We start from the raw sequence: 14,161 nt of genomic DNA, 5'->3' as shown, positions 1-14,161 counted from the left end.
AGGGGGGACTAGTGACTTTTTGTAGAGCACTTTTTAAAATCATTTTGCCCCTTTAACCCCCCCCCAAAAATAGCTTTATTTTAACTACGTTCTCGTTTCCCTCCATGGCAATCTATAAACACTGGGGGGCAGATTTACAAGCCCCTTGCGCCACTTTTGCGTCACTTTTCCCATGTTAAAAGTGATGCAAAATTGGCGCAAGGGACTTGTAAATCTGCCCCTGGGTGCCTTTAGAAGTCCCTGGATGTTAGAAGAAAAAGGTGTAAATGTGGCGTGGATTACTTTTTGTGGGGATGAGAAATATGAATATTTAAATGCAAGCTACTCCAAACGTCCAAGAAATGGCTTAGTACTACGGAGGGAAAAGTTCTAGCAGTGAAGAGGCTGCGCGTTTTACTGTTCCAAGATGGCTCCTTGATTAGAATCAGAGCCTTCAAATGACGTAACCAGCTTGATCCTACACAAGTGAATGACGCATTAGAGTCTATCTTCCTGGTTTGAGATGCTCTGCATATTGCGGTTGGGTGAGTTACTTAGACCCGCCTTTTGCCTTTTCCGAAACCGATTGGATTATTCTGTGATCCTTCAAAATAGCACGCCTCTTTAAAGTGCCAGCGTTTCCTGGTTCGGACAGTGCTTATGCTGAATTTAGGCAGTGTATTACGATTCAGGGACAGTCACTGGCAGCGTGTTCTGTCAGTCCTGAACAAACGCGCCTTCAGCCTCACACAGTAAAACCAAATCGTTTGCTGTGGAGTTATGACAAGAGAGTTGGGGTGATTAATTTATTGCGCCAGTTGCCCTCTCCATACATGCTGGAAGAGGCTCTTCCGCTCAAATACCTTCCCGATTTTTCTCATACAAAGTAGAGCGACCCTGTGTCACGAAAGGAAGACCCTCTGCCCTATCGTCCTCATCAATCCCCCGTCTTCCAGAGCGTACAGCAGCCGCCTTAACAGATAAGCTCTACGGGGAACAGACTACAGAAACTCGGGGTGCAGGGGCTAGCGTGTTACTGTTTACACTATTGCCGTTGAGTGGCTGTCCTACCCTTACAGTTCTAAACAGTCCAGTTACATCTCACCTCATCCCACAGGTTTTAACAGAGATCCACAATAAACCATTGTTCTGTGGCTTTGCAGAGCACCCGACTCCTGATATTTGCAGACCTCTGTGGTAATGGACAGTTTCACATGGATTTTATGCTGTACGCGCTGCTGAGCTTTACACAATACGGGAGCTCGCTATTCAAACGACTACAATAGGCATCTCGCTCAATTCGCTGTAACAGCATCCCGGAGAGAAGGCTCACATGCTGTAAGAGAATAGAAGCCACCCCCACCCCGCCGTCCCAGCTCAGAGTTTGAGAGTGGTTCACTGAGCACAATGACCCCTTCCCTCACAGGCTGGCGCAGATCTTCCCAGAGTGAAGGAAGCCTTGCTGCTGCTCGGGCTGAAGCAGACCGTCTCAGAGCAGAGACCCACAGAGAAGGCTGAGCATAGAAGCCCCTGTCTACAGACGGAAGCAGCTGTTCCCCACTTAAGAGACCCCGGAGGTAAGTGATTACTAAAAAGTGAAATGCCCTCCAGACCTGGAAGCTTGACAGCTGTCTTCGGCACTAGGCATACTGCTATAGACTGAGAATGGTAGCTCTCGAAATAGTGCAAGGCACATGGTAGCTAGCTGCCAATGTGGTATGTAAAACCCCCCATTATAAATACGCCAAAGTCTGAGATAATCCAGCGCATTTGGTCCATACCGTTTTCGTGGGGGTCGTCTATATTTTACAAGCGCCTCATAAAACGGAGGCAATTCGGTTTTATCGGACACAGGGGTGCAGACTTTCTTGTAGACTAGCCTTGCAGACTTTCTATAAAAATTCAGTAGATATGTTTTAATAATTCATTTTTTGAAAGTAGAGAGTGGCTGCTGAGTGTATTACATATTCATTCGCACGAAATAGCCTGTCAAGAAAACAAAGGTTAATAAATAGTCAAATGAATGAGACCAAGCTGTTTAAATATTATGTGTTACCCTTTCAGAATTGCGCAAACTTGCTGGTGCGAATGGACTGAATCTGCACACTGTTCTGGGGTGCAGCGCGTTATGTAAACACTGCATTACAGCTGTGGACACGGGACAGAAGGGAAGGGAGTTTTTTGTGGCTGCTGACCCATCAAGTTGGTTGGTGCCCAGGACATTGCCTCATAATTTATTTGATCTCCGCTCCAAGAATACAGTGTAGAAGAGGGCAAGGATTGTGAGCAGAGTAGAAGTTAAACATTGTACTTGTAACAAAATTGTTCATTAACGAGGCAAGGAGAATGCCATGTTATGCAAGTGAAAAATCAGTTTTAAAACTGGATCCAAAATCTACAGTACTGGGATTTTGCTTTCATCACATTTCCGATTCATATCAGACCGTCAGAAGATACCCGTTTTCGGTATCCTAAATTAACATTTGTAAAATTAGCTGTGCTTGCAAGGGTATTCAATCAGAGGGATAGTTTATTATTGAATGAAAAACTCTATTCAGTTAGTATCATGATTTCTATTTAAAAAAAAATCACAACTGTCACTAATTTAGAAAGTTAAAATGCTACCCAACAATAATCTGAAATAATTCCCTTTTTTTCTGACGACATCAAGTATAACATTATGGTCATAAACCGTAGTTGCATTTGAAAAACTGTACTGAAAAGTGTATTGTTTTGGTTGTAGATAACCCGTGAGAGCTCACTGGGTTACACCTGTGCATTATTATTATTAATTACATTTATAGTGCGCACAGCTACCCTGGCAGGGTTTCCTGGAGCGTCCACTACTACAGACTACGTAAGTAGCAAGCTAATCACTGAAAGAAGAGCCAGGTTTTAAGATTTTGCCGAAACTTGAGGTAAAGGGATTCTTGTTTCATAGAGCTAGGGAGGGAATTCCATAGTCTAGGAACAAGAAATGAAAAGGAACGACCCATTCTAGTTAGTTTGCAACTAGGGGATACATAATTGCCTTGCACAGATGAGCGTAAAGGCCTGGAAGGGACATAGGGAAGGATAAGCTCTTTGAGATAGGGCGGAGCGGTCCCTTTTTTAATTTTGAAGACAATACACAAGGCCTTGAATTTGATACAACTCTCAATGCGTAGCCAATGCAGATCCCGAAGGAAGGGAGAGGTGGATGTTTTCCTTGGGATGTGACATAGGAGGCGGGCAGCGGAATTCTGGACCACCTGGAGCTTCTTTAACACCTCCTGACTACTAACCAAATAAAGAATATTTCCGTAGTCCAGGCGGGAGATGACAAGTGCCTGGACCACAGTTCTTTTCGTGGAGTCAGGAAGCATCCAGATGATCTTCCGTAGCCATCTTAGGATGGTAAAACAGGTGGAGGCAACGCGAACCCCCTGTTGCTGCATTAGAGTAAATACCAACATATCCTGCAGGTAAATACTGAAAATAATGCTACATCACTGCAGGACTGATGTGCCACACAAAGAGCTCAGCTTTTTTTACACGATTTGTTGCTGGTTCTGTGGTGTGATACTAAATAGACTCACCAACTTGGTTTATGTACACGCCGACATACTTGTATGGCTTACATCCTTTATAAGTAAACACAACAAAGAACGATTCTTTCCTATGGATTCAGCTATGCAAACCTAACCTGGGTTCCCAAGAGGGTATCTCCTTTGACCAGACATCTTCCTGACGGTCATTATTTTACTAATTCTGCACTTTGCTTCCAGTATCATGCCTACCTGTCATCTTTAAGTGGATGACCGCCCCATCACACGTTATTGTGGGCAATCCAACAGTAGAGTTATCATTTTGATTACACGTTAACTTTTGCTTTTCGTACCAGTATAAATTGATGAAGGTAATTACATAAAAGTTGGCATGATGGTGGAACCATACTGAAAATTCTCGTTATGTTGATTTGGGGAAGTCCAATCAGCAGTATTCAAGATGTTTGCATGACAAAAAGTTTGTATATTTGGACTGCAGCTTGCTATAAGCTGTTCACAAACCGTTTTCAAATGAAGTTGGCCCAGTTAGGACGATTCCTTGTAATTCAGAAACTATTCAATTATTATTATTTATTATTTAAAATATTTATAAAGCGCGACTGTCACCTGGCAGGTATCCTGGCGCTGATAGCTACTCCTGTGGTTTATTGACGGGGGGGAGCTGAAAAAGGCTGGTTATTATTTTTTTTTTTTATAGGGACAGGGGAAAGAGCCAAGTTTTGATACGTTTCCTGAATGGGAGGAGATGAGGGATATGGCGAATTTCGGCAGGTAGACTGTTCCAAAGCTTGGCTGCAGCTACTCTGAACGATCTTCCTCCCATCCTGGCCTTCTTACATCTGGGCACTCTCACGAGGCAAGCAGTAGTGGACCTAAGTGTTCTGGTGGGGGTATACCAGGAGAATAGACGTTGGAGAGGTCTGGGTCCTGTTCCATGCAGTGCCTTGAAGACCAAACAAAGGGCCTTGAAGGCAATGCGTTGCCTCAAAGGCAGCCAATGTAACTCGGCCAGTGCGGCAGTGGCCGAGGATCTCCTGGTCCATCCCAGAGCCAGTTTGGCTGCTGCTGACTGGACTCGTTGGAGTCTGTCCAGTAGTGTCGCCGGAGATTCAAGCAGCAGGGCGTTGCAGTAGTCAAGGCGACTAAGAATAGTACACCTGACTACTAGTGCTCTGGCGGAGGATGGAAGTAGAGGCAAGACTTTGCGCAGTGAGCGCATAAGGCCGGTGCAGGTTGCGACTGTTCTTGAGACCTGAGTCTCCATGCTCAATTGATGGTTGAGCATGACGCCCAGGTTGCGGACGGTGGTAACTGGTGGGGGGTTGTTGGAGTTCTCCGGGGGCCAGAACTCAGCGGGCAGAGGGCGGGGTATGCGACTCGCAGGGCAGTACATCACCTCAGTCTTTGAGGAGTTGAACTGAAGTGAGTTCTGGTGCAGCCAGCGTGCCGTGTCTCGTAGGCAGTCATGGAAGGCTTGTAAAGAGCTGGCTGTTTACACACAGTTCGCCAACTGGCAAGATCTACTTGGTTGCTACGATTGAACAGTTTTGTTGAGGCTATGATAAGGATGTGCATTTCAGTGATCAGACCATTCATGAGCCCTCCATCACGGAAATATCATGGAGGAGCAAGGATAGTCGTGTAGCATAACACAACCCCTATGAGTGGGGTTAATCTCAGAGGGGAGCAAAGGCTCAGAAAAATACAAGAAAAGAAGGATTGTCAGTTCATGAACCTTAAAATGAAATTTTCAGTCAGCAAGGTGGCGATGCAGTTCTTGAAGTAATCTAATTCACAGGCAGTTTCTCAGTCCATGGTTTTAAGACACTGTGGCACCATTTGCCAGTAAACTGTTTACAAACAAACAATCTTAATAAAACACCCTCTTATACTCAAATGGGCACTTTAAACATCCAAAACGTTAAAAAAACATTGACGTTTGTAAGGTATGGTGTTACGCAGCCATAACTTCCAGCCAAGGTGTCAGTAGCCCTTTCAGAGGGCCATAGGGGAAGGAGAAGTTTCAGGGCCCACCTGTGGGGATTGCGGCTCTGGATGTCCCGGAGCCTGTCCTACTGGGGACCCTGAATAACTGGGTACTACCCTTTACAGCACCTGACTGTCAGTGGTAGCGTGGGTCGAGCAGTCTAAGGCTGCTTGAGTGAGATCTAGGCGTGAGGTATAGAGACTCAAGTCTTAAAGTGACAGCAATAAGCTGATTTTCTAGCCACATACTTTCTTTATTGAAAAAAAGCATAGTTTAATGCGATCACACAAAGCATAGACCTGACACATTAAATAATCACCACTGCCTCTTTTGGTCAGTGTGCTAGCTCTGGCCCACATTGAATCTCCGAGTCCCTCTGTCCTGTCTAGTGGGATTGTTTATTCCCCATTCTATACCAGTTGCGACCCTCAGATGTGGCCCACCCTAGTCCTCAAACAACAGCGTTTTGTGTCGCCGTAAGTGTAGATGCTAGCAGTATTTAGGTGCTAAGTTCATGCCAGTCCTCACAGGCCTGGCGCACTGGAATAGTCTTACCTGACCTAATGACAGCTGGCAATCCCAGGAGGACTGGGGTAGTTCTTCCTGAGCTCTGGTCTCCAGACTCTGAAGGCCTGCAACCTCTTGTTTTTTTCCCTAATGAGATATTGGTTTCCTCAGTCCTTGAACAGCCTGCGTCGGTGTCAGACATCCTCGCCCGGCTCTTATGGTGATCTGTAAGTGTTTCTCCTGGCTTCTTCAGCACGATGAACCAAGGCAATGACAATTACTCAGGGTAACCTCCCTCCTGGTCGCACAGCGTCGCCGACCTCAGCTCGCACACAAGCGACGGCCCTGTCTTCATGGTGGCCCCTTTCTTGGTCACATGTAAGTTGCAGATTTTGACGCAAATATGGGCAACAGACACACTTCAAGGTGGCCTTGCTCATGGTCACATGTAGGTTGCTGACCTTGGCACTCACACAGGCATCGGCCAGCACTTCACGGTGGCCCCCTTCCTCGTGACATGATGGTCATCGACTATGGTACGATCAGGCAGGCAGTCCTCCCTCCTGCAGCAGTCCTGACCGGACCGCATGTCTCACATTTCACTCACCAGAATCCATTGGCTAGGATCCCTGCTGGGCCTTGCTCCATCCAGGTGCTCTCCTCCTCCTCAGCAGGTGCATTGGTCATGGCAGGTAGGCCGAAGGCCAATGTTTCAGGCTCAGGACAAGTGGATATTGACTTCCTGGGTGATTACCCTTCACACAACAGGAAGACTATAAGACCATGGCTCCGAGCCTTGATTACAGCAGCTAAAAGTCATACCGATCGCTTCTCTCATGATGAATAGTGCTGTTGAACAACTAATGGGTCTCATGCTCCCTCCTTTATAGGCCAACTCCAAAACACAAATGTGATTTGGGATATGGATGGCAGCTCTCTTGATTCACTTTCACCTCTACGCTGCCTTTTGTCTGAGGAACAGTCTCCCAGAGCAGGAGTGGCTCCAGCTCTTATTGACCCACAGTGCAAGTGAAGGGAGTAACCTGGAATCACACCTGTCATCCTCCACTGAAATATGCCTCATAAATGCTAAAAGGCCTAGGCCTTCCTCTCTATCAAGATTCCCTGGTCCACAGTGCCAACATTATCAGCCCCATCGTGTTTCCGACAATGAGCCCAGGCCCCCCTGGTTAGTAACTCTTCCTCGAATCAAAGACACCTTTGATGTGCAGAGAGGATGCTCTGCACTCCTTCCTTCAGCATGTGCTCCCATCCCAGTCCTTAGGAATGTCAGAGATACACATCTCCTATTTAGGGGTTGCAGTCCTCATTTCTCTGAAAATTTGCAGGCCCTGTGTTTCGAAAATGGAACTCCTAGAGTACATATGATGTTAATTAACATGATCAGGCACACACACATTCCAGCACACATACATAGGTATCACATGCTGTCCAGCGCTACACATAATTCATGCAGGTCAAGGACTAGTTAAGTACACAGCCTCGGAACATTACATACATGGGCCAGAAGGAACCACTCCTGTGATGTTGGTAAAAGGCCTGTGCACACCACTGCTCTCTATGAAACCCAAAACGTTTCTGCTGCCATCACTGTGCTTGTGTCACCTAATTCCTGGCAAGGGCAGTAGCCCTCTACCATCATGAAGGTAGCACCTGTTGTGATCCTCTCAAACAAACACAATCACATTACCATGAGAAAGACGTAGGTCATGGCGCACATGCAGCTGGGTTACTTGGTAGATGTGCTCTTCGGTCACCATATAGGGGATATTTCCCTGCCAAAAACACCTGGTCTTAATATTTTTTACACCTTTTCGTGCAGGCACATTAGGGTTGACCTTGGATCGTGCTCAGCAAGATCTGTGTGTAGTGTCTGACATTTAAGTGTATGTGTATGGGTGATGTACTACTGTCTACGACTTAGAGAAGAAAGGCAGCTACATTTGCCATTAATCACAATATATATACTCTTATGCATTAATTTTAGATGGAAAGCTCCAGTACCAGTTTCAAAATATAGAATCCCCTCAGTTGAGACATGTGGAAACAATGGAAACAAATACAAATGGAAAATAGAATTTTGTTTGTGGCAATTGTGATGCCATTCATTTCGTATATAGTAGAGTGTTATTCTCTTCACCAATTATGTAATCAATAATGAAATATCTTATCACATCAAGGCTGGTGTCATTACACTCGTTAACTATATAGAGAGGGGTGGATAGACATATGAGCAAGCAGGAGACAACAGGGAGAGACAATAAAGCCATCTAATCATGGGCAAAGGGCTGAACAAAAGCTCACTCTATGTATATTGGAAACAACAGGTCTTAACATCACACATATGATGAGATCTAAAAAGACAGTCATAATTTGGTAGCAGTAGACCACTCAAAGCCCAGGCCTGAGTGATACATATATATATATATATATATATATATATCAGTGTTCTGTAGTATCATTATCAAGAAGTCCCTCAAAAAGATAAATGTAGGAATTGGACTTTATTTCCTCTGTCCGTCAGCAAAAGTTTATATGTGCAATAATTTGTGTCAGCAATGCCATAAAAGTTGTCATGCAGATATGTGATGTCATTTATGATGCCATTTTGTATGTCAATCGTAACATTGTGTAATATCATATGTAGTGCGCTGGGGTAGGTTTGGTTGTTTAGCTCACGATAATTGGTATCTTTTAGTGGGTTATAGGCTCTGGCTCTTAATCATAATTTACCCTCACCTGAAATGAATCATTATTGTAAAAAATGAAGTTATTACCATAATTTCTAATAACAAAGTTAATTTATTTTACTAAGAGTATGGCTTCAGGGCCGATACTGGGAGCCAATAAAGTGTATTTCATACAAAATCCTGAACAAATGACAAAACATTGTTTAAAAGACACATTATGGTTCAAGTGCACGTAGTGTACAAACCTTAGAAACTCTCTTAAAGTGATGCTTTAGGTACTATGTAAACTCTTAAAACAATGTGATTAACCAGCTAGCTATGCAGCCACAATCCCCATTTGAACTCGTGATGAATATTTCTCAAATCCATTTTTAATTTCCCCCTGTTGTTTGTGTCAGAAGTGAGCAGACTACTCACACTCACATCTTTCAAAGATGGCAGCCTTGAGATATGTTTTTCCTTTCCCATAGCTATCCCCAGAAACTAGCCGTCCTTTTCCAATTTCCTTGGTTTGCGCTTTCCACTAACTACTTTTAGGGACGGCCGGCATGGCTTGCGGGTGGGGAGTAGGGTGCACAAGGTGTGGTGGGGGGTTTGGCCGCAGGCTACTTCAAAAAAATGTTATGCATAAAAAAAAACTTATAATATACATAAAAATAAATAAATCTTACCTTGCAGCAGCGTCCCGCGTCTTCTCTCTTGCTCGCCTGTGTCTGACTCCAGGTCGAAACAGGAAGCGGGCAGCCAGGCTCCTACCCCTAAGCCAGTCACAATGCTCCATAGGAGCATTGTGATTTGTCTGAGCGCTGTGACAAGGCGCTCAGGCAGGGAATTGGGGAGGGGGTGGGCTTGTTTTCCATGCAGGCTGAAATGCAGCCTGTATGGAGAACATAGAGTGCACATGACTGGTTTGGGCGGCCCGAGAGGGCCTACCAAACCGCCATTGCGTACTCAGGAGTGGGAAAACCACTCCGGCCCTACCCTGATCCATAAGCGGAGCAGCCCCGCTCGCCAGCAAAACAAATATAAAATGGTACTACTGAAAGTTTTTACCGTTTTCTGTTTTTGCTTTTCGCACTGCAAGAAAGCAGTGGTGCGACGCTCTTCTGCCATAGTGAATAGCCGGCCACTGGATGCTTCCCTTTGTCCCATGCTTGCCAGCCGCTTTTCTATCTTGTGTTAGCCAACTTCTCTAACCATGGTCTTTATTCTGCTGCACCGTCTTACTTTTTGGAGCTCTAACATCTTGTCCTTATAAACATAATCATTTGAGGTGCTTCCATAGCTGTTTGTGTCCCCTGTTTTCCTGCTCTTTCATCACTTCGTGGTTAGACTTTCTGGTGCATGTGGCGGTGTGAAGCATGACCTCCCTCTTGCCTTTAGGGGAAGGAATATAGTCGAGTTCATTATCGTGATCAGTAGCGGGCTTATTGCTGGCGTTGAAACTAGAATGTTTGGGGTTTCTAGTAGCTGTTGAAGACTTCACCACAACCTCTGCATTTTCTAGTGATTTTCAACTGCATGACTGCCTGAGCAGAGCTATTATGAGTGGACTCATGATCCACTGTCATCATCAACATCTGCCCTTGTGCAAGTATCTTTTGGATCCGGTCTGGATCATGTCTGTAATGATGTCACATGCTTTTTAAGGTGGTTTCTGTGTGGTCTATATCTCAGTATCTTGGAAAATCTAATAAAAAAATGATTATTTGAACTACATTAAATAAAGTCTAGATTCTATTAGAGACAAGGAAGTGTGACGTGCGCTTTTTAGCTTTCGCGTGCACAGCGCATGTCCTTTGCTTGAGAAATCTATTGTTTTTAATATACACTTCAAAGGCACTTGCATCCTCTCTTTCCAGGCTACTCATTGGTTCCTGTGCGTGCCACATATCTTTCCTCCATTTCTATTGGCTGTAGCATCTTTTTCTGCATTTATCAATGCTTGATTCTCGTCTGCTTCTCTTATCAGCTTCCCGCAGCCGAATTACTATTAACATCCTCTTTGGTGGAACTATATTTTCATAAAGTTTTGCGTTTTACTCTTGCAGCATATGTATGTAATAGTTTATCACTCAGAGAGATGTAGTGATTTGCACAAAATCATAGGATGTTGTGTGGCGCCGCCGAGAATCGAAGTGGGGTCCCTAGCTCTCGAGTCAGCAGCTCTGCCCACTACGCCACACCCCCCACTCCCGTGTTATCTGTCAGGGAACTCTTTCCTTCTCCCGGTCGAAGATTGAGGAAAACAGCTCTTTTTTCATGACATAGGCGAAACTGATGCATTACCAATGCTTTTTCCTTACTGCTGTTAATACGAGACAAATGTATCATGTAAGAAGAGCACTGCAGCTCCTTTGAGTACACAGTTGTAGAACTACAATGACTTCTAAATACTGTGCAAACGTTAGCTATTTCTGCACATAACCTAATATCCTCCTGAAAATTAATTCTCTAATGCAAACATTCAAAACTTGCACACACCTATGCCTCTCCTGAAGACGTTCACACTCTACGTTAATCACTTCCGCAATCTGTTCTCCGATTTCTTAATTTCTTAATTGGGCTTTAGACTGTTCACTACAAAACCAAGAAGCCAAATTTAAAAATTGGTTTGGGAGTCAGAAATAAACAATAAATATATTATAGAAGAGTAACTGTGAATAATGGATATATTTTTCATAGAGGGGTTCTAAATGACATTAAATAGACAACATATATGCTTTCAACATACATGCAGGAACAGAGGCACAATAGGGGACAATTTATAGCATATTAAACATTTTTAAGGAATCTTAGCCTCTTTCCTCCTACCCCCTATGAACCCCCCAAAATATAAATGTACAAAAAATACCTGGCTCTTGCCACCCATCCTCTCTAAAACCCTCCTCTTCCACCTAACTTGAAAAACAATAACCAGGCCTCTTGACACCCACCCTACCGCCCTCATCGCCATCCAAGCCCACCCAGCCCAAAGCCACTCTTCCCTTCTTGGACATTGAGAGCAAAGCACCACACTGACAAATAGCTATATGAGAGACGTTTGTCAGTATAGCTTCATTTTCTTTACAGTACTTGTCTACAGAGACCCATGCTGACAGGGTTAAGGCAAATAGCGCACACACAGGTCCACCCATGTTCTCCTATCTCACTATAGAGACCTGGGAGAGGTGAAAGAAGGCAGGTGAGACTGCCAGCTGCCGTTCCACCAATGTTCTCAGATCTTTTGTGACCCAGTTAAGGCGGCGGAACAAAGGGTAAGAGGGTGCTTCCCCTGGGTGGTGTCACAACAGTGGGTAATCACTTTGGTGATGTCACTGCAGTCAATAACCAGATTTCAATCCAGTTATTCATTGTGAAGAACTGATATACAACTTTGCAATTTTATTCACAGAAGCAACTCATGATTCATCCTTTATCACACTGTACCCCCATAATTGTCAATCACCCAGTACCCGTTTCCAGAAGTCAGTTTTTTGACTGAGAGTTATTATGCTCTCCTCAATTTTTTTTTGACATAGAATCGAGTATTTCTACGATATAGTCCAGAAATGTATCATTCTACATTAATATATGGGGACTCTTATGCTGGTTTAAAGCTTTCCCAGGCAGTAGCGACACTGATACCTGATTTAAAATAACTGATTTAAAATAAATAATCTTGTATACCCAGTCCTTGGAGCAATCCTCCATCTTCATGATATCCACCAACTTAGCTCCCACCCAGAAGACTTTTAACAACACCCTGATCTCTTTTATTCAATGTGCCCCTAAGACCTTCACATTCGCCCGTTTTGCTGCACAATCCATTTTCTCTATGGTCTGTCATTTCACACAGGCTCCCAAGGGAAAGAAAATGTTATGCTTCTTTCAGCCAGTGCTAGTAGTATCCACGTTCCTAGGAAAAGATTCATTTTTGAGCTGGAAGCCTCTAACTCAAACAGCCCTGTTGAAATCCGTTGAGGCAAAACACATCTTCAGTAAGATTCGGTATTCAGTGCCATTTTAATTGTCATATTATCAGATATTCCTTCAATAACTCCCATGGTCTTTGCTTCCATCAATTCTTCCAAGAGCCTTTCAGTAGAGAAGGTGAGTTTGCGTTAACAAAGAGAAACTATCCTCCCAGCTTTCCAGTGCATCTGGATCAGCTGGTTCGCACTTTGTGTTTGGCTCCATTTTCCAAGTCTAGGATCTTGTCCAAGAGGCCTATCACACCCAGGAGTTGCCAGGCTCATTTAATCTCTCCCTTTGCATATTTAAACACTTAGGTGAACATTTTGAGATCTACTTCTGTCATCTGCCTTTATGTTGGTTCTCCAGCATTTCACCCCCGGTCTATGATGCACTTCCCTCTACAGTGGGTTGTTTAATTCCATTTGCCAGTATCTTGCTACCCTTTCAGACAAGGCCCTGTCCTTCGGCACAAACATTTTGTCCTCATCCTCCATAATTAAAAGCTGATGAAATTCGTAGGAAAAGTGTGCTCCAGGGGTTGACATTAATGTCTCACCAAGACTCTGCATTGGTTTCCGCTTCAGTGAATGTATTTTCTTTATTTTGGAGTCTTCATCATGGCTCTTGGATGCAGTCTCATGCGGCCTTGAGCTATTTATAACCTTCTGCTTAATAGAGGGTCGCTTTAGCATGTCTAGTTCTCTCTTTAGGAATGCTTCCTTTAGCTTGTCAAAGGGATAACTATGTAAAGAATATCTGTTATCTGTATTATCTTGCCTCTCAGAAGAGAGGGTTTTCATTTAGCTTGTTCCTGGATCCAAGCCAAACCCGGGGCCTCTACTTCCTTTGTGAATTGTGTGCCAATTTAGGTATGAAAATAGGGTGAGGCACCATCTTAGGCAAAGGTCCATCATCTCCTTATTGGGTCCCAAATCTTCTTGAGGCTGTGCTGCAAACCGTGTCATCCATAAAGTCTCCTTAAACCTGCTTGAAGTTAAGGACCAGAACAGAATGGCACACATCACATTCTCTCATTGTCACGCTGGGAAGAACACATCTAAGTTTTATTTTTGTATACAACATATGAAAACTGACTATATATCAATATACATTGGTATTGTTTATATATAATATGTAAAATTTGTTTTTAGGTTAATGCACTGTATTTCCATTGATGGTTGTGAATATACATTATTGGTAAATTGCTTGCCAATATGTATAATATTGTTGGCTGAACATATTCGATCACACAATAGCAAAGAACGCGGTGGAATTTTAGAAGGGATATCATGTTATTGACACTAGTAACTGGTTATTGTACAGAATTTAGAAGTTTGGGTAGTTTATCTAAATCTCTGCACTCACAAGAGGAGTACTGTTTTTGTTTCCTGTTACAATTGCTTGCTCCTTGAATTCATAAATAGAGAGAAAAGTACAATAGTGCCTTCATGTTTTGAAATCTGAATATAGAA

At 43.7% G+C, this 14,161-nt stretch overlaps 1 protein-coding gene across 1 annotated transcript in view; it reads left to right on the top strand.

Moving 5' to 3' along the window:
- The first annotated feature begins 608 nt into the window (after nucleotides 1–608).
- Nucleotides 609–14,161, top strand: part of KLHL25 (kelch like family member 25) — a 213,080-nt gene continuing 199,527 nt past the window's right edge. The window contains exon 1 of the mRNA XM_086958110.1: nucleotides 609–1,556. The gene's annotated coding sequence lies outside the window, so the exon portion shown is untranslated. The remainder of the gene's footprint in view (nucleotides 1,557–14,161) is intronic.

Source organism: Lissotriton vulgaris, chromosome 2_1 (genome assembly GCF_964263255.1).
Source record: "Lissotriton vulgaris chromosome 2_1, aLisVul1.2, whole genome shotgun sequence".
NCBI lineage: Eukaryota > Metazoa > Chordata > Amphibia > Caudata > Salamandridae > Lissotriton > Lissotriton vulgaris.
The sequence above is the reverse complement of the archived record's forward strand: the minus strand, read 5'-3'. Positions and strand labels throughout refer to the sequence as shown.